The 19,087-nt window shown below is 39.1% G+C and overlaps 1 long non-coding RNA gene across 1 annotated transcript; it reads right to left on the bottom strand.

Moving 5' to 3' along the window:
- Positions 1 to 1,733: 1,733 nt before the first annotated feature.
- Positions 1,734 to 14,640, bottom strand: LOC141278214 (uncharacterized). The gene is made up of 3 exons (XR_012330561.1): positions 12,086 to 14,640; positions 4,856 to 5,015; positions 1,734 to 1,833 (listed from the first exon to the last, which is right to left on the bottom strand). It is a non-coding gene; the product is annotated as an uncharacterized lncRNA (long non-coding RNA).
- Between the last annotated feature and the right edge of the window lie 4,447 nt (positions 14,641 to 19,087).

Here is a 19,087-nt window from a genome sequence, read left to right as displayed (position 1 = left end):
AGACTGGGTCTGGGATCAGACCCAGACCCCCTTCAGGGACTTGAACCTTTGGTTCACATCCCCCAATTAAAAAGGGTTACAGCGGGCTCTTGGAACGAGCTGGAGATCTGAAGTTAAAACTGACCTAGGGAGGTTTCTCTATAGAAGCAGTTGGCATCTTAAGGTGGACAGTTCTCCCAAGATCGTGGATCAAGATCTTCTCTATAAAAGCTTCTCCCCAAGCTTTTACTGGTGGACTATTCCTAAACACTTCTGGTTTGGTATTGCCCAATTCAAATCAATTTTTGCTCAAATAAGCTCAAAATGTTTACTATGCCTCAATTACTCTTTTAACAGCATGAACACGCCAGTCCTTCACAGTCCCCACAACTCTCAATTGTCTTTTAACAGTTGTGTTTCACATTTTTGTGACTCAGTGACATTTGAGCTTGAAAGCCTCTGCTATAAGTGAGTATGAGGTGGGTCCAGTGGTAGATGATTCAAGGAAAGGCCAATTAAACTGTAGGTCACTCTTCCTGATACCCCAATTAACACATTTAATAAAAAGCAAGCTATGCTGTATTTCATGTTCTTCCAGGCCTTTCATCCAGCATTCCAAAGCTCATGATCAGAAAAATATGCAGTCCCGATAGCTCTCTTCTTATAAAATATGTATATTCATAGAATCTTTTCTGTTCGTTTCACAGAATCACAGCATACGTACATCTCTTTTTTGGCTTATTTGTTTAGCTTGAAATATCTTTTCTCAGTATAGAACAATGGATGAAGTATTTACAAATACTGACACAAATCTAACATTTTTCTTTCAGCTTAGCAATGTACAATAAAACAACAAACAGAAAGCGTTAAGAGCTGAATTATTCTGAAATTGGTCACACAGAACTCCAAAATACTTGTCAGAAGATTTTAAGCAATAGATATTAGGAAGGTAATGCATATATTTACATGGATCTAAGAACATTTTTGTAGCCTCCACAGTTGAAATATACTGAGCCACAACAAGCCTCCAGACAAAGCTCAATTCTGTAATTTAAGTCCCATTTGCAATAACTTCATAGGACAGCACAGACATTGAAACATATAATTTGTGTCGGCGGCAAAGAGATTCCATTATTCACTTATTCATCTTGAGATTCTCAGTTACAAACCAAAGAAATTGTTCTAGCTCATTGAAGCAGAAAAAAATACTTCATTAAAAGGATATAAGTTTCAGAATCTCTGGGAAAGACCCAGAAGCAGGCTTGATGTTCACTCTTCCAAGAACAGTCTCCAAAATAAGACACAAGACTGTTCCAGCACCAGGGCTACCACCAGGTACAACATCACAGTTTGCACTGGTGGTTCCAGGTACTAGAGACAACTCCTAGAGTCTTTTGGACTGTGCCTCTGGAAGGCTGGATGTCTTGGCCTGCGTCAATGTTTGTGCTTGGCTGCAAAGCATGATGGCTAGAAAAGTAAGGTTATGGGCTCTGCCACTGTGAGCGGTGGGCTAATAAGGCAAAGAACTCCCCACACACAAAAAAAGGTATACAAAGGTGCTGAGGAATCAAATGACCACTGCCCACCCACCCACCCCTGCCAAAGCAACAGGGCATTAGATACTGGGTGAGAAAGTGTTAAAGAAAAATAAAATAACATGTTAAGAAACAAATTCTTGTGGAATTTTTAGTCTGTTGGGGAAGACAGGACAAAAATTAAGCAAATAATCACATTAATAAATGTATAACTACCAACCGCATAAGTGATCCAAAGGAGAAAGTTCTGGTTCTCTGAGAGCTCGTATCAACTGGAGATCCAGAAGACTTCTTAAGGAAATGATTTCTGACCTGGGATCTGAAGAAGAAATAAGAATTAAACTGATGAAGGGAATTGAAGAACATTCCAGAACATTCCATTCAGGGGAAGCACATACGCAGACAGCTGTGATGAGAGGGAACACAGCAAGTTTGAGGAGGAGGAAGGACCATGTATTTACTTGAGATTAAGGTTAGGGTGGGAAAAGAGTTGTGTAAATAAGGTTTGAGAGGTAGATGGGGCTAGATGAGGCAATATTTACGTCTTCATTCTGAAAGCAAATGTGGAAGGGGAGTGCAAGAGTACTCTAATCAGAGCTCTCTGATAATTTTGTGTCAACTGAGCACTGGGGGGCTGTAGACAACATGTGGTTCAGGAGGGAGGTGACTGTAGTCTCACCTCTTACAAGACACTTGGAGAAAACCCACCAGCCACTTTACAGTAGATTCTTGTTGCTTTTTCTTCGGCGTGTGTAAGTTCTGTTTTAATCAGTTTTGCTATAACTGTTATTTTGCAAAATTGAATTACATACATGCTTAAAACATTTTCAGATTTTGAAAAGTTTAATGTCATAAATATTCCTTTTTTGGAAACTGCATCTCTGATGACACTCTAGAGCATTTGCAATTCATAGCCTAATGCATTTGGCTAAGTTGAAATTCCTTGAAATTCAGAATTTATAATAAAAGGCATTATGGTTTCCAAATAGTAGTGGATGACCAGGGAATTACAGTATTTAGCGCTGCTTTTCAGACTTCCACCTGAAAACTGCCTTTCCCTGGTCGTCTGATCTACTGTCTCTTCGCCAATTAATTCTTAGTTAATTTCTGCATAAATAGCAATAGAAAGCTCTATAAGAACTTCATTAATTTTTTCTTCAATTACTTGAAATTTGGTTAGAACTGAAGATTTCTTTGCATTAAAGCAGCCTGAAGTATTAGCTTTAAAAAGTGTGGTTTGAAGCCAGGAGACTTGATGTTAAGTTCTGTTTGCATCACTTCCCAGATATATGACATTTTGAAAGTTATTGGAGTCTTTAGCCTTTATTTTCTCAACTGCAAAAGAGAGGGCCTCCAGCTGAGTTGTAATGAAGATAAAATAAGAGGATATTTCATCAAAGTGATTCGCATGCTAGACAAGTGTAGAAGCATAAACATGAAAATGATTTACTAAATAAACAGGGTTCGGAAATGCAGAAACATTGGGGTGCTTCATAGCAAAGAAAATATTCAAAAATTTTGCAGCATTTTAAGAATACGCACAAAAGTAGAGACCGGAACTGTTTTGACTGTGCCTGTGTTCCTTCTTTCGGGATTTTCCTTGTTGGTCTCTGAGTTTAGAGCACGTGAAAACCCTGGATCAGCCTCCAGCAGCCTCCCAGCTGGGCTACACCCCAGAAAGCAATCGTGGCAGTAAATTTAAACAGAGTCCAGGAGTAAGCAAGGCGTATCTCTTCAACAGCCAGGTATGCTTAGGTTCTTTTGGTGCCCTATGTTTCATTTCATTTTATTAGCTGTTTATCAGATATACAGGGCGGAATTAATAATACGCCTCAGCTCAAGGCACTTTATAATCATCGATCCATATGAGTCTCTCTAGTTTTAACAGTTATTTATTCTACTTATCCACATCTCCAAGGTAACCATTCTGCTGTATTTCTTTTTTTTTTTAATTAATTAATTTATTTATTTATGGCCACGTTGGGTCTTCATTGCTGCGCGCAGGCTTTCTCTAGCTGCGGTAAGCAGGGGCTACTCTTCGTTGCGGTACACAGCCTTCTCATTGCAGTGGCTTTTCTTGTTGCGGAGCATGGGCTCTAGGTGTGCGGGCTTCAGTAGTTGTGGCACACGGGCTCAGTAGTTGTGGCGCACGGGCTTAGTTGCTCCACAACATGTGGGATCTTCCCAGACCAGGGTTCAAACCTGCGTCCCCTGCATTGGCAGGCGGATTCTTAACCACTGCACCACCAGGGAAGCCCTATTTATTTCTTTTTATTTTAAAGTGCTCTAAAATGTGTTGTGTGATTTTGTTAGCATTTCTTTTAAACTATGTAAATCCTTATAGATCTCATTCATTTCCTTACTCTTTTGGACTAAGTACTATCTTTTTAAGATCCAATCTTATTTCTATGTGTACATCAGATATGTCCCTCCTAAAGCTCCATAACCACCCATGGTATGTATCCTCCAAGTCTTGCCTATTTACTCTACCCAAACTGCCACCAACTCCCACCACTGTAAACATTACTGTAATAGCTATCTTTATATAGTTCACACTATAAAAATATTTGAAATTTTCTGTGGGATAAATTCTCAGTAGCAGAATTGCTGTGTCATAGTATGTATGTACACTTAATTTGTCTACATCCTGCCAGACTGTTCTTCAGAATGGCTGTATCAATCTACTCCCCATGAAGCTTTCTGCATAGCTGCTTCCCTGACAACACTTAGCATTATCCAGTTTTCTAATTTTTGCCATTTAATACTGTTAATTTAACCTGAATTTCTCTGGTTACTATCTTCAGCATGCCTTTGAGTACTTGGTTTTGAGAGTTTTCTTTTCTGTAAATTGCTCTCTCATAGTCTTTACCTGTTTTCCTATTGCGGTAACTGACTCGTCAATTTACAGAAATTCCCTGCTAATTATTAATTCCGTTCCAGTTTTGAACATTGAAAATACCTTCTCCCATTTAGTCATCTATTAATTTGGTCCATAGTGTTCTTCATGAATGAAAAACCTTAATTTTCCTGAGCATAATGAAGCTTTCACAGATTATTTCTTCTTTTCTAACTTTCTCATCCTTGGAGATCTTCCCCTGTGGTCCTCTCCCTGCCTGAAGTCTCACCTGAGGGTGCTGGGGACAGAATGACAGCTGCTCAAGTACAGAGGATGGATCAGTTTTGTTTGATGCTCTTTCCGCACAACTACAACAATGCCTGGACCAGGGTTAGTGCCATTATATATAAGTGCTAAATGAATGAAGTTAGAAAGTCTCCCAGAGCTATGAAGAGGTCATTTCACCTCCTGGATTCTTTAAGGTGCACAGTTCCCCACGACTTACTTGGTTTGCGTACAAGAAAAATCCTTCTTGCTCAGGGAGGGAGGAGGGCTGCAGTGGGGTGGAGCAACGGAAGCTGTTTGTCACTCTCTTTCCATGATTTCAATTTCCATGATTTCAATCTCCACATTGTTCCCAGTGGATCGTTCCGAAAAGTCAGTATCTGGAAGATTTTACATAGATATGCATATGAGTAAGTATCTTGCTGGTAACCAATATTTCTTGCTGGTACAAACCAATCCAAAACGTACATTCCCACAATATTTCTGATTGTTTTCTTTATTGGGGTATAACTTACATGCAATAAAATTCTCCCATCTATACAGCATATTTGCAGGGGGAGCCTTAATTTTGATATAATTGTATTTAGCAATCTTTTGCTTTGTTTTTCCTTTTGAAAATTTTTGAAGTGTTTCCCCATTCCTAGATTGTAAAGATTATCTCATACATTCTCTTAAATCAGCTGTATTTTTTTCCCTTCTAACTTACATGTTTAATCAATCTGGAGGTAACTCATTATGTAGTCTTAGGTAGGGATCCAATTTTTCTCCATATACTGAGACAATTTCCCCCAAAAACTTCAACTAAACATTTTCTACTGATTTGTGGTAATTCCTTTCAAGTTTATTAAATTCCCATGGATATATGAGTCTCATTCTGAGTGTATCATTTTCTTCCACTTATCTGTTTATCTGATCTTATACCAATAGCACATTGCTTTTACTACTCTGGCCTTGTAGTATGTCTTAATATCTGGCAGGGCAAGCTCTTCATCTTTACGACTTCTCTTTAAGCAGCAGACAGCCATGAACTTTTATTTCTCTCTACAAATTTTACAGCAAATTTAATAGTTTCCCTAAAATATCTAACTGGAATTGTTACTGAAATTGCATTGCATTTATATACTAAATTAAAGAAAATCTCTGTCTTAATAATATGAATTCATCCCATCCAAGAGCATGAAATGTCATTCTCTTTCTTCATAGCATCTTTCATGTCCTTCACCCAAATTTTAAAGTGTGACAGGAAAATTATTTGAAACTTGGAAATAAGACCACAAAAAGGTGAGTGGGATATCCTTTCAATATCACATGAGGGCAAAGGTCACAAAAGTATAGTTATGAAATGTATTTAGTTTATCTCATTGTTTACCATTAATAAAAGGTCTCAAACTTAGTGAGGTTACATGTTAACTTCTAGAATTTTTTCCAGTAGATGCAAATAATTTTGTGTCTAATGAAAGAGATGACTCCAAAGATTTATGGTCTGGGTTTGGGACATTAGTTTTATAACTAATTCAGCAGTCCCGATATTTCTCTGCTAAACTGCCTATAAATCCCTGGCATCTTAAGTTCTCTTTGAACTGGCCATACACCTTATTGGTCCCCGTATTAATTAATGGGTTTAAAATCTTTAACATGTTGATTTTCTATTTGCATGAAAGTCATGGTTTTAACTTTTTGAAAAGCACACTTTGGTGAGTTCCTTCATAAAGGTCTTACATATTCTAGGTTACTTTAAGTCTTAGATAGTTTATAGTTGTATTGCAATTATGAATGAAATATTATTTTTCTGGAGTTTCCCGATTAATTACTGCTGGTATAGAGAAATATTTTTGATTTTGTAAGTTGATGCTGTATAAAGCAACTTTGCTAAACACATACTGGTTCTAATAGGTGGTCTCTGGATTCTATTAGTTCTTTTAAGTACACAATTACAATATCAGCAATTAATGAACAGCTAGATACTATACACTAATAAATTTTTAAAGATAGATAAAGTGGATAAATCCCTAGAAAATTATCAAATGCCAAAATTAGCCCTAATTTTACAAATACTTCCCTTGAGGTTGATCCTAGGTTTAGCTTCTGACTCTCAATAAAATTCATATTTATGTTGTGTACATAAATGACCTCATTTAATATCCACTAAAATTCTGTAAGTTAAGTGCTATGCCCATTATATATTGAAGAAAATAAAAAAGCGCATCGTAAAATAAGCGCATCGTACGAAGTCACAACATTAGTTGTGGTGGCTCCTTGTCAAAAATTCAGCTCTTGTGCCTTGAAACCTGGTACAATTTTCTGAGGCAGAAACTTTTGTGTGTCTCTCTGCCCCTATCCTCCAGGTCGTTTTATTACCTAGAAGTTCAGAAAAAAATAAAACTGATCATAGCAAAGAAATGTTCATCAGCTAATAGGGTAAGTATTCACATGAGGTTTGATTTTTGCTATCCTTACATCTACAAAGAAAGACCAATTTGTTATCACAGAAAAGTGAGAAATACAAAATGATATCTCATCAGGGGTTTTGCTTTCTCTTTGGAGTCTGGAGGACAAGCAGGTTCCTATAACTGATGAAGCTGCTTTTAAGATGTACTTGTGGCAGTGTTCTCAGATTCGGCAAATAAATATACAGGGTGCCCAGTTAAATTTAAATTTCAGGTAAACAATGGATATTATTTTAGTATAAGCACGTCCCATGCAATATTTAGGATATATCCAGTATGTGTATATGTGTGCATACTATATATCCAGTGTATATTATATACACATAGTATACATTATAATCTTTACCACAACCCTGAAAGATTATTATTCACCTTTTATATTGATAAGGAAGCTGAGGTTCAGAGATATTAAGTAAATCATTCAAGGCCACCAGGTGGTAACTGGCAAAGCTGATCAAGACCATCTAAAACCCATGCTCTTATACTGCTTCCCCAGTTCCTCAAGTAACCCTGTGGGACAGCACCATGTTTCAGTTAACCCCAGTCCCATTCCCAGCCCTCTCCTCCCTTGCTCCACTCTATGGCAGGGGTTGGGAAAACTAAACTCTCCCTTTCCAGCTTCCATCACTTCCAGAGCAGGCCATGTGACACAGTTCCGGCCAGAGAAGTGAAAGCAGAAGTTGACTGGAGCTTCTGGAAAATCTTGGCTTTCACGATCAAAGGGACAAACATGAGTCACTGATCTGCCCCTCCTCCTCTTGCCATGATCACAGATTTGATGACGGGCGATGTAGCCCTCATCTTGTGATGACTATTCAGGAAAGGCCAGGGGGTCTATAGAGTTGCCAGCCAACCCTGGTACTATCGAACCTCTGAACCAAGGAAGAGCAACACCTACCTCCAGACTTCCTATTAGGTAAAGATAAAACTATTTGTTTAGCTACAGTAAGTCAGGGTGCGAATTTCCTTTCCACACTAATTATTTGGGTGTTAGGTATTCTCAATAGATTCAAATTCAGACAACATGAATTGGATGCCTAATACTTCCAGGCTCCTTGAGAGATGTCATCATAATTTAACCCTTACAATAGCTTTGTGTGGTGAGGATTACTGTACCCATTTCACAAAACTGCTTCAAAGAAGCCTCGCAGCCTGTTCAAAGTCTACCCTAAGCTGGTAGCAACATCAGGATTCAAACCTGTGTCATCTGAATCTGACTGTAGGCTTTTCTCTTTTAGATGACTGGAAACACTCGTATGATACTGAAATAACAGTTTGGTTTCATTTTGAAAGTATGCATTCAACAGGAATTTTCCAGTTTTCAGAGATGAATAATCATTTTATAAGGAAATTTTACTTTTACCAAAACTCATATTCCTTAAACTCACTGAATACATTAAACTAGCCTATGGTTTTTCATTTTTCTGTAGAGCAAGTTATGTTCTCTACTAGGGAGAAAAGATGTGTGATAAAATAAAGGTTGAAATCCAAGGAACATTTTTTTAAAAACCAAGTACCAAAAACTACTACGTTACAAATGTGAGAAAAAAAACATGGAATATGATTGTAATAGTTACATCTCACATTGGCTGAGGATGGAGTATGTAATGCTGGAGAATTCTTTTACCATTGCATTTTACGCTGAGTTCATAGTACTACACTGACTGGCAATCTCTCTTCATAATGAGAGTCTTTCGGCAGAGGAAAAGAAAAATAAGTTGTCATCTTAAAAAAGAAAAAAAGTACTATAGAAAGGGACAAAGATTTGTCAAAGGGCAGCACAATAACCATTATGGGAAGACATGACAAAGTCAAAGAGAGCTGGGTAACCACTCATTTGCCCACCAACTTAATAGGATAAATTCCTCCAGGCTCTTAAAAGATAATGAGCACACCAATTATTTTCTCTGGGCACAGGAGCAGGTCGAGGAATTACTGCTGTGTTCTGACACAATAACACAAGCCAGACAAGTCAGAAATGTCATCGTCAAGCAGTCTAAGGATATTTGAGCAGAGAGATGTTAATCACAGGTGAGTCTTGCCAGTGGCTCTCCAATCACAGAAGTCAGGGTTCATTTTCAGTTCAAGCATGATGCTCTCAAATCAAATCTGGTATTAACGACATCCCACAATAAGGAGATTTGCAGCAACCATAAATCTTTAGATCTCTAAGTCAGTTGTCTATTTGTCCTTGTTGTCAGAGAGCACATATTTACTCAGCTTTCAGAGCAAAATACTTCATATAGATGCCAGAGATAGGGGAAGATAGCATTGATTCATGGACATGGGTTGCTGTGCAGTAGGTCTTTTGACGTAATAATAATTGCTATTTGTTTTGTACACTAAAAATAATTTCTAGGTACAAATATTACAATCTGTTCAAATCTATTAAGTTTTCAGGGGAAGTAACAAGAGTTTTGCTGGCTTAAGCAGTCCTCTGAAGTTCTTTTGTTGTTTCTATTGCTGTTCCATCGGGCTTTTAACTTTAAATATTTTATTTAAAAATTTTTAAACCTACAAAAATGCTGAAAGAAGAGAACAATAAATACCATTCATCTAAATTCATCAAAATATTAATATTTTATCACCCTTGGGTTTTTTTTTCTGGGAATTTTCTTTTTTATTTTATTTTATTTTATTGATTTACAATGTTGTGTTAACATTTCTTTCCTTCTTGCCTATCTCTGGACTAATCATATTTTTTAATGTAAGAATATATATACTTTCTTGCTCTACCATTTGAAAATAAGTTCCAGACACCATGACAGTTCATCCCTAAATATCACACATCTGCTAAGAATGAGTGTTCTCCTATATAATCAGAGTATCACTTTCATATATCCACATTCAAATTTCCCCAGTTGACCAAAATTGTTTTTTTTAATTGTTTTACTTTTTCAATCTAGGATCAAATCAAGGTTCACACATTGCCTTTGATTATGTCTTTTAGTATCTTAAATCTTTTCCTGAAGAGCATTCTTTTTGTTTCTGTTTCTATTTTCACAACATTGAAAAATTCAGGACAGTTGTCCTATATTATGCCCCACATTCTGTATTTAATTGTTCTTCACCACGAGAATCAGGTTAAATATTTTTGGCATAAGTACTACATAGCACACAGGGGATGCTGTATACCTCCCATTGTGTCAGGTATCTATTCTAAAGGTTAATTTTCCTTGGCAATGAAAACACATAATCCATGGGATAATACCTCTTGCCACCTCCAACAACATTTTACTCAAAAGTTTTAGTATTCTTTGATGATCTTTGTTTGAATTGCATTCAGGTGCAAAATGGTGATTTTTTTAAAAATTCTCTCCTTTTTCTACATTTACTATAATCTTCTGTAAAGAAGAGCTTTCCTACTTATTTCTTCTCTCTCCCTCTCTTTCCCCTCTTCCATCTATCACTATAGATTTATGTTCAATGTGATATAATCTCTTACCATCATTATTCTTTTCAATGCTCAAATTGTCCCAGTTTTTTTTTTTGGTTGTTGTTGTTGTTGTTGTTTGGTTTTTTTGCCATACGCGGGCCTCTCACTGTTGTGGCCTCTCCCATTGCGGAGCACAGGCTCTGGATGCGCAGGCTCAGCGGCCATGGCTCACGGGCCCAGCCGCTCCGCGGCATGTGGGATCTTCCTGGACCGGGGCACGAACCCGTGTCCCCTGCATCGGCAAGCGGACTCTCAACCACTGCACCACCAGGGAAGCCCTCACTCAGACTTTCTTATCAGATTTCCCAGAAGTGGGGCAGAATGGGAGGAGAGAAGGATGAGGTTTAAGATGTCAGCAAACATCAAATAAATGGGGTCAGATAAAATTTTAAATATTTTTTAAATTTGTTTAATTTAAAAAACTTTAAAAATAGAAAAATTTTAAAAAGTTATTTTAATTTTAAAAAATAAATTAATTAAAATGTTTTTAAAATGTTTAAAAATGGGGTGAGACTATTACACTGGGCTACACTTACATTCTTTTACATAAGTCTATGAGATAGAGATCTGTTACATAGGTACCATGTGCGCCCAAATCACCTCCACAGGGTACATGTGAAGTACCTGGAATAAGAACACAAGGAACTTCCAGCTCTTTAAGTGGGAAACAACCTCTATTAATACACAGTAGCAGCAGAAAAATCATTATTCCTTTGCAAGTTACTTGACATTTTCAAATTGTTTCTAAATCAGTTATGGACAGGGCTATCAATTTTCTGTTTAGAAAATCAACTTTAGAAAGGATATGTGCTTTCATGATGTCAGAGGGCTCCTCAGAGGGTCAAAAGCATTTAAACTTGTCTCTCAGTCAAGACATCAAGATAATTCTAAGAGCCTCTATATTTCATATAAATGTCAGATTAGAGCAGCTCATCATTAAGTTGAATTAATAGAAATAACCATTACATTTAAACACTCAAAAAATAAAGCTACAGATCTTTGTCAAAACATATAATGATAAAACAATAATATTAGCAGCTAACATGAATTGAATGTCTTTATGTTCCAAACACATTATAGTCATCCTCGTAACAGTTCTTTGGATTTAATATTAATATTATCTCAAGTTTGCAATGAGGAAATTTAAGCCCAAAGAGGTGAAATAATGTGACCAACATCCCACGGCAGGTAAGTGAAGAAGTGAGAATTCAAACACAAAGCAGAAAAATAACATTGAAAATTCAACATTTCGGGACTTCCCTGGTGGTCCAGCGGTTGAGATTCTGTGCTCCCAGTGTAGGGGCCCCAGGTTCGATCCCTGGTCAGGGAACTAGATCCCCCACACACCGCAACAAAGACCCCGCAGGTCACAACTAAGACCAGGCACAGCCAAATAAATAAAAAGATAGATATTTTTTTAAAAAAAGAAAATTCTACATTTCATTACTGTATTTTAGCTCTGAAAGTAGAACACGGATTGATTTCCACTAAAGCTAGAAAGCGCCAGACTGGCTCAGATTTTAACCTAATCAGCATAAACTTTTATTCTCTTCTCTTCTATTTTTACCTTAGAATATTAGGGTCCAGCATCCAAGACAGCCAGTAGCCAAATGACCAGGGATGGGGCAGAAGAACTGTTTGGACTTTTCCAATCCAAAGGATCACATCAACAATCAGTTTGGAATTCAGTGAAGTATGCCCTGTTGCGGTCTTGAGGTGATTTTTTTCGGCTGAAATCCAGATTTCTCTGTGTTGTAACCACTCTGAAGAAACAGAATAAACCCCCCACCCAAAATCTGGCTGGAACGTCAAGACTGATGACACACAACAAGAAGGTATGAAAGGTTTATTACTTACATGAAATGAGAGAGGCGTTGAGTTCAAAAGTACCTATAGACTAATGGGTTAAAAAAATTGTTCAACCACTGTTTGACCTTCAGCTTTGGAGATCTCAATATCACATGTGTAGTGTAATAGTCTACATGACATATTTTTCAGAGCACTTTTACACACATCTCATTGAATCACCTCAATAACTGAGTGTGAATGACAGAAAATTTACCTATGCAAACGTGAAGCAAATATCTCATGTAATCAATATGTGTATTCCAGTAGGCAGAGGGTGCTAAACACCTTTATAACCCCTTGGTGCACGGCTTTGCTCAAATGGCTGTGGCAACCAGCTGTGCCGCAGATATAACCTTTGACAAAATGACACACCTCTGCTGTACTGCCCGTCACTTGCTTTCTGGCCCAAGCTTCTCTGTCCACTGAGATTCTGGGCTGTGATGGGTCACATGCAAATCTGTAAGTACAAGGAAATTAACACCCCTGGAGCAACCCTTGATTAACATAGGATAGGAACTGGGAAATAAACACTCACCTTTCCCTGTCCCTGGTGGACGATTCTGAGGCACATTCTGTATAACTCCAGTGGGGCCCTGCTAGCATTGAGCCCCAGCTGCACGCAGCCACCTTCTTGAAATTGCATCCTTGGATTCGCTTCCTTTCTTCCCTGTTCCACTCTTCCCAATCTGCTGTGCTTATCCTGCTTTATCAGATTTGGCTACAGTAGTTAATTAATAAATCGTTAATATATACTTCAAGAAAAATCACATTCCCTGGGGACTATTCATCAAGCCCTTGTCATAGAATCTGCTTTAGAAGGGAACCCAAACAAAATCAGAGAGTTTAAGTAACTTAAAAAAGAGTCAGTTAATGTTGCAGTTAGAAAACAGGTCTTCTGTCTGCTTATGGGATGTGATTAAAAGCACAGGCACTAAAGTCACATTCAACTGGGTCTGAAACTAACTGGTGTACTTTAAGAATGTGACTTGATTTTTCTGATGCTCAACCACTTAATCGGAATATTAATATAAATGATAATAACAATGGCCAGTCATTATTGAGTGCTTCCATGTGTACACTCTTTGCATATATTAACCTTCTAATCCTCACCGTAACCTTATGACATATATATGTATATTATATATATATATATATATTTTTTATTCAAGACTCATTTATTCTCTAATTCTGCCCACATGGAGACACCCTCCTTGAAAAGGCATTGAATCCTTCCATTCACTTTAACACCTTGTGCTGAAAACATGTGTTCTGAGGTTTCAACTATGAGATCCACATTCTTAAAGCACTGATTCTTAAACCTCATCTAGATTTCTCCCCTTGGATGCGGGGAGATGACCCAACCACAGCGAAGAACAGCTCAGGACTGTGGGCTCTGCTCGCCCAGAAGACCTTGCAGCTCCCCTGACCACCCGGCTGGATCCAGGACTAGGGCCCTGAGACGAGGGGTGCCTGCTGGACTGCCGCCAGCGCCACCGCCCCCAGCTCCTGTCCTCTTCACTAGGCTGGCTGTCACCTCTAGTTTCCCTGGAGTTTGGGGATTCCAGACGGTCTCGGCTCACACTTCTGTATGACGCCTGCTGCCTCAGCACTGCTGATCCACACTGAGGGGGGAAAGCACACAGAACTGCTTTTCAACACACCAACATTCCACACAAAAGTTATTTTATAAGCCTGCGAGTTCTTTTTCAGCAGAGGAGATTCCCAAGGTCATGACTTCCCCCGGCTCCCCACTGCCCTTGCCGGCAGACTGGATGTGCGTGACCGCCGTGCTGAGTCCGGCACACCCCCGTGGCTCCACTTCGGAGCACTCTCCTGGAGAACCGAGGACGGTTCCCTGGGCTCATCTGTCCTGAAGCCAGCCCTAGAGTGACAAGAGCCACACCTGCAGGTCTATTCCACTGACCAGCCGCACAGGACCGAGCTGGGCCCACGGACCTTGGTCTGGATTGTGTTGGCTGGTCATTCTTGCCTAGGTTCACAGGCCAACAGCCAGTGTCCTTCCTTCCCTGCTCATCACTGCACCAGTGGCTCACTCCTACCTGCTGCCATCACAGGCCTGGCAACCTCGTGTTCGGGGCCAGCCAAGAACTGAGACCCCAGCAGGCCCCTAGTTCCCAGCAGGCAAACTCCCCATTAAACTACCGCTGCCTGGCCGTGTTCTCGAGGCTTCAGAGTCGGGAAAGTGCGGAGGGCATAGCAAGCCGCGGCGCCCCCAGCCCCGGACCCGCCATGCTCCGCGGAGGCGCCGGGTCCTCGCCGCACCACTACCCCCAACACAAGCGACCTCTGCGCCCGCCTGTCCCGCGGACCCGGGTGCGCCTCCGGCCACGCCTCCGGCCACGCCTCCGGCCACCGCGACCCAGGACGGAAGCGCGGGGCGTGGTGCTCGGCACGCGGCGGGCGCGCGGCGGGCGCGGGGACGGACGCGCGACGGGCGCAGGGGCGGGCGCGCGACGGGCGCTGGAGCGGGCGGGGACCCCGGGTTCCGGCCCCGAGGCCGCGCGGACCCGCCAGGCCCACCTCCGTCCCCGCCGCCCGGAAAGCGAGATATAGTAATAATAATATTAATAATAGTATTACTAATATAATAATATTAATATATTATATTAATAATAATATATAATTATATATTATATAATTATATAATAATGTTGGTATTCTATTATTAATAATTATTATTATATATTATTGTCACCATTTTGCAGATGAAGAAACTGGGGTACAAAAAGCTTACTATGCCCAAGATCATAGAGCCAATAAGTGGCACCTCAGGTATTCCAACTCCAGACGCTCAAACTCTAGGGCTCACACATTTAATCATTATTAAACACATTTAAACACTATTAGCCTCCTCACAGGGTTGTAATAATAAAATTTAAAATAAAGCATCTAGTACAGTGCCAGTTGCATAAACAGTGCTTATAAACATTAACGCAAAAAGGAAAGAAAAATACTTTTTAAAAAGTTTAAATCCTGATTTAAAAATTGACAAATACTTCTTTTCTGTTAATTTATCTTTGTTTCTCTAATTTCCTTTTTTCTTGGACTCTCTTCCATTAAAATGTCACTGCCCTTCCACCACTGTGACTCACTGATGTTTTATCTTTCCCTTGTTCCTGGTCCCCAATCACCTGCTCCAACTTTACCCATTTCTTCCTTTCAAAGCTCATTTTTCTCAATTTCAAGGCTGCTGACAGATCAGCTTGTGAAACATTAGAGAGTTTATTTTCATACCATTCCCTTCAGAATATCACCAGAATAAACGTATTTGTGGTACTTGAGACAAACACCCCAAAATACATGGACAGTTGCAATCAGTATTTATCAGACCCTTCAGGATGTAAACAGAGGCTTCTCAGTGATCAAAAGGGATCAAGAAAAGGATTTCCCTGCATTGTGGGTGCTGCTTACAGTCTGAGGTACAAGCAAAAAATAAATAAATAAATAAAATAAACACTTTATTTGATTCACTAACAAGATCATCTTTCTTTTAATTAATAGCATAAGTACTAACTCACCTTAACTTTCCTCACAAATGATACCAATGAGGATAATTTGCATATGCAAAAGATTCACTCAGGGAGCTTTAATTAAGGTCCCTGATAACTTCTCTGATTGCATTTTTCACAACTGCCAAGAAACAGTGCAGTGCGGACTTCTTTCCCCTGGTGGAAGAATATTTTTTATAGAATTCTGAATGATTCAATGATCACTAGTGAAACATCAGCAGATGACACAGATGATTCCACAACTGATGCACTTTGTCTCCTTAGGCAACCTTGAATTATCCTAAGTTTTAGGAAAGCAACATCTATAACAGCTTGACTCTTCTTTGGAACTAAGCCGAGTATGAATTAATTTAATTTATTTTAATTATATTAGGTATTTCCCAATGAAGAAACATTCCCAGGCACCGTAAGTAAACTTGCAGTTTAGGATCTCCTTTTGATATAGCCAATATTTTATGATAACTGTAAATGGAGTATAACCTTTAAAAATCGTGAAACACTACATCGTAACTTATATAATATTGTACATCAACTATACCAAAATTAAAAAAAAAAAACCTTCCATCGAACAACCTTTTCAAGGTGGTTGGCACATTGACATTTCCAAGGTTTGCACTGGTTCCTCTATTCCTGTGGAAAACAGCCATTTGCTCTGACTTCTGCACAATGGTTAATTAATAAAAAAAGTAATCTACGCATCAAAAGACCTTAATGGATCCACATCTCACACTGAAATATTCCCCCAGCTGAAGAGTTTACATATTGCTTACTCTTTCAGTCATCACTTGTTTCAAATGAGTAATTAAAGGAAAAGTAGAATTCTCAGGACCCACATATTCAATGGTATCTGTGTTTGTCTAATGTCAAGGATGTGCATATCCTTGCATTTTAGGAGATAATATTTTCATGCCAAATATCAATATACTTCAGTGGTAATCATATAAATGTCTATAATTTCAATTTTCTCTGTGTGTTCCCAGTCTAGTTAACTCAAATATAGAACCCCATATTAAACATTCTGAAACATTGTGTCCTCCAGCTTTATCAGCTGAAGAAGTTGTACTGAACTTTAAAATGAAATAAGATGTTTTTAAAGGGGAACTCTTAGCACCACTTTTACAGAGCACTCTTGGTACAGGAATCAAAATTATTAGCAGTGCCTTTTTTTTTCTTGTTTTAAGAGACTTCTCATTTCTGGCTGATGGTTACACCTCTAACTAGATTTCAAGCTCCATGCTCAGAGAAAGAAAAGCACACACAGCTCTCCTAATATCCAAATAATAATCTCTTCACTGATCATCACAAAAGTCCAATCTCTATCCCGAACCTATTAAATTAACTACAAAATCTTTGCTGGACTCGAGTTCTCACCAAAAAAGCCTGTCTGTGAGGACATTGTAGTCATTTAACCTCACTATTCTACAGGATGTTCCTACATTCCATAATGTACCTGAAAGGGTTAAAAAAAAGTCCTTTCCTGTGATCCTGTGAATTAATCATAATGACTGCTCTCGATGACAAAGAAGGTCCCACATGAGGAGAGATCTGAGTGTGAGAACTACTGCTTGGTAAAAGCTCTGGCTTAGGGATATGCCACCATTTAGCCATAGGAAGTTCAAGTTACTATAGTTCAAAAACAAGAAAGGGATTACTTGCAGAATCCAATTGAAGATGGTAACAATCCAAGAGGCAATTGATTCCAAGGGAGGCACTGACGCCAAAGCTAAGCAGGGCTCTAAGAGAATAGCCAACATGGGAGGTCAGAAATCGGGTCATAGAGTAAGGGTATCAGGAGGGGGCAGCAGACAATCAGCTCAGAGGACACCTGCTCCCCAGGAGTGACACACCCCCACTGGTCCTTAAAGACCTACCACAGCAATGGTGCCTGGCAGGGAATATTCACGAGAGATGAAAGCTTTTCCTTTTGAAGCTTTGATGGCTCTCCATAGCCTAGTACTACCCAGAATCATCCTGTGCTGCTGGAAGGCATGCAGCTAACAAGTGAGAATGGCACTTTCATCCATTTGTTTCTCAATTCTAGAATGCTATCATTTTAAAAGAATATTCGAAAGAGATCTTACAGTGACCTCGGAGAAGAGGGACATACTGGGTGCAAATATGTTGCTGTCATGCACACTCATTTAGTGCTGACTCCACCTCTCCCAATATCACCTTCCCCACAACCACCACTATCAGTCAGTTCACCAGGAACCAATAAGCAATATTACCCAAAGCTACCAAAAATTTAATTTTAAGTTCGAAATGGTTTCAGAGGGTGTCAAAATTGTTAATGCTACAGGGCCTAAGCCAATGCTTCTCAAACTTTAATGTGCACACAAATCTCCTGAAGGATCTTGTTAAAATTCTATAGTTCTGGGGTGTTAACTGAGTGCTTGCATTTGTAACAAGCACTCAGGTGATGTCAAAAGCTGCTGCTCTATGGATCACACCATTGAGTCCCTTGGTGACTCAGAAGCCCCATAATTGTCCAATATTCTTGATGCTCCTTCAGATTAGAATTCAGCCTAGAATCAAATCAAATTCTCCAAATCAAGGGTTCTCAAACTGAACTCCATGGGTCTCCAGCTCTGGCACCAGACTCCCTAGGTTTTAATCTCAGTTCCTCTGCTTACTTCCTCCATTTCCTCATCTTATAGAATGAGTATAACATAGAACCTGTCTCATCAGGTCATTGCTGGAATTAATTGAGATGACTCAGGTAACACGCATCACATAGTTCTTAGCATGGTAATCAAACAACAAAGGTTAGTTGTCCCTAGAGGACCCCAAGAAAAACTTCAGGGCACTCTATGAAGCCTTCAAAGTTATTTCTAAAATATTCTATGTGCTGCAATTCATTTACCCGAGAGAGAGTCTATGTCTTTCATAGATTCTCAATGGGATTCACAACCCCCAAAAGTTTGAGAACTGAATTTAACAGCACATTAAAAGTACTATACACCATGCCCAAGTGAAATGCAGTGATGATTTAACATATGAAAATCAATCATTGCAATACAGCAAATTAACAGAAGGAAAGACAAAACCACATGATTATATCAACTGATGTAGAAAAAACATTTGACAAAGTTTAATACCTTTTCATGATAAAAACACAGCGAACTATTAATAGAAGGGAAGTACTTCAACATAATAAAAGCCATATATGAAAAACCCACAGCAGTGAAAGA

This window comes from Tursiops truncatus, chromosome 3 (assembly GCF_011762595.2).
Source record: "Tursiops truncatus isolate mTurTru1 chromosome 3, mTurTru1.mat.Y, whole genome shotgun sequence".
NCBI lineage: Eukaryota > Metazoa > Chordata > Mammalia > Artiodactyla > Delphinidae > Tursiops > Tursiops truncatus.
Note: the sequence above shows the minus strand (reverse complement) of the source record. Positions and strands in the feature narration are given on the sequence as shown.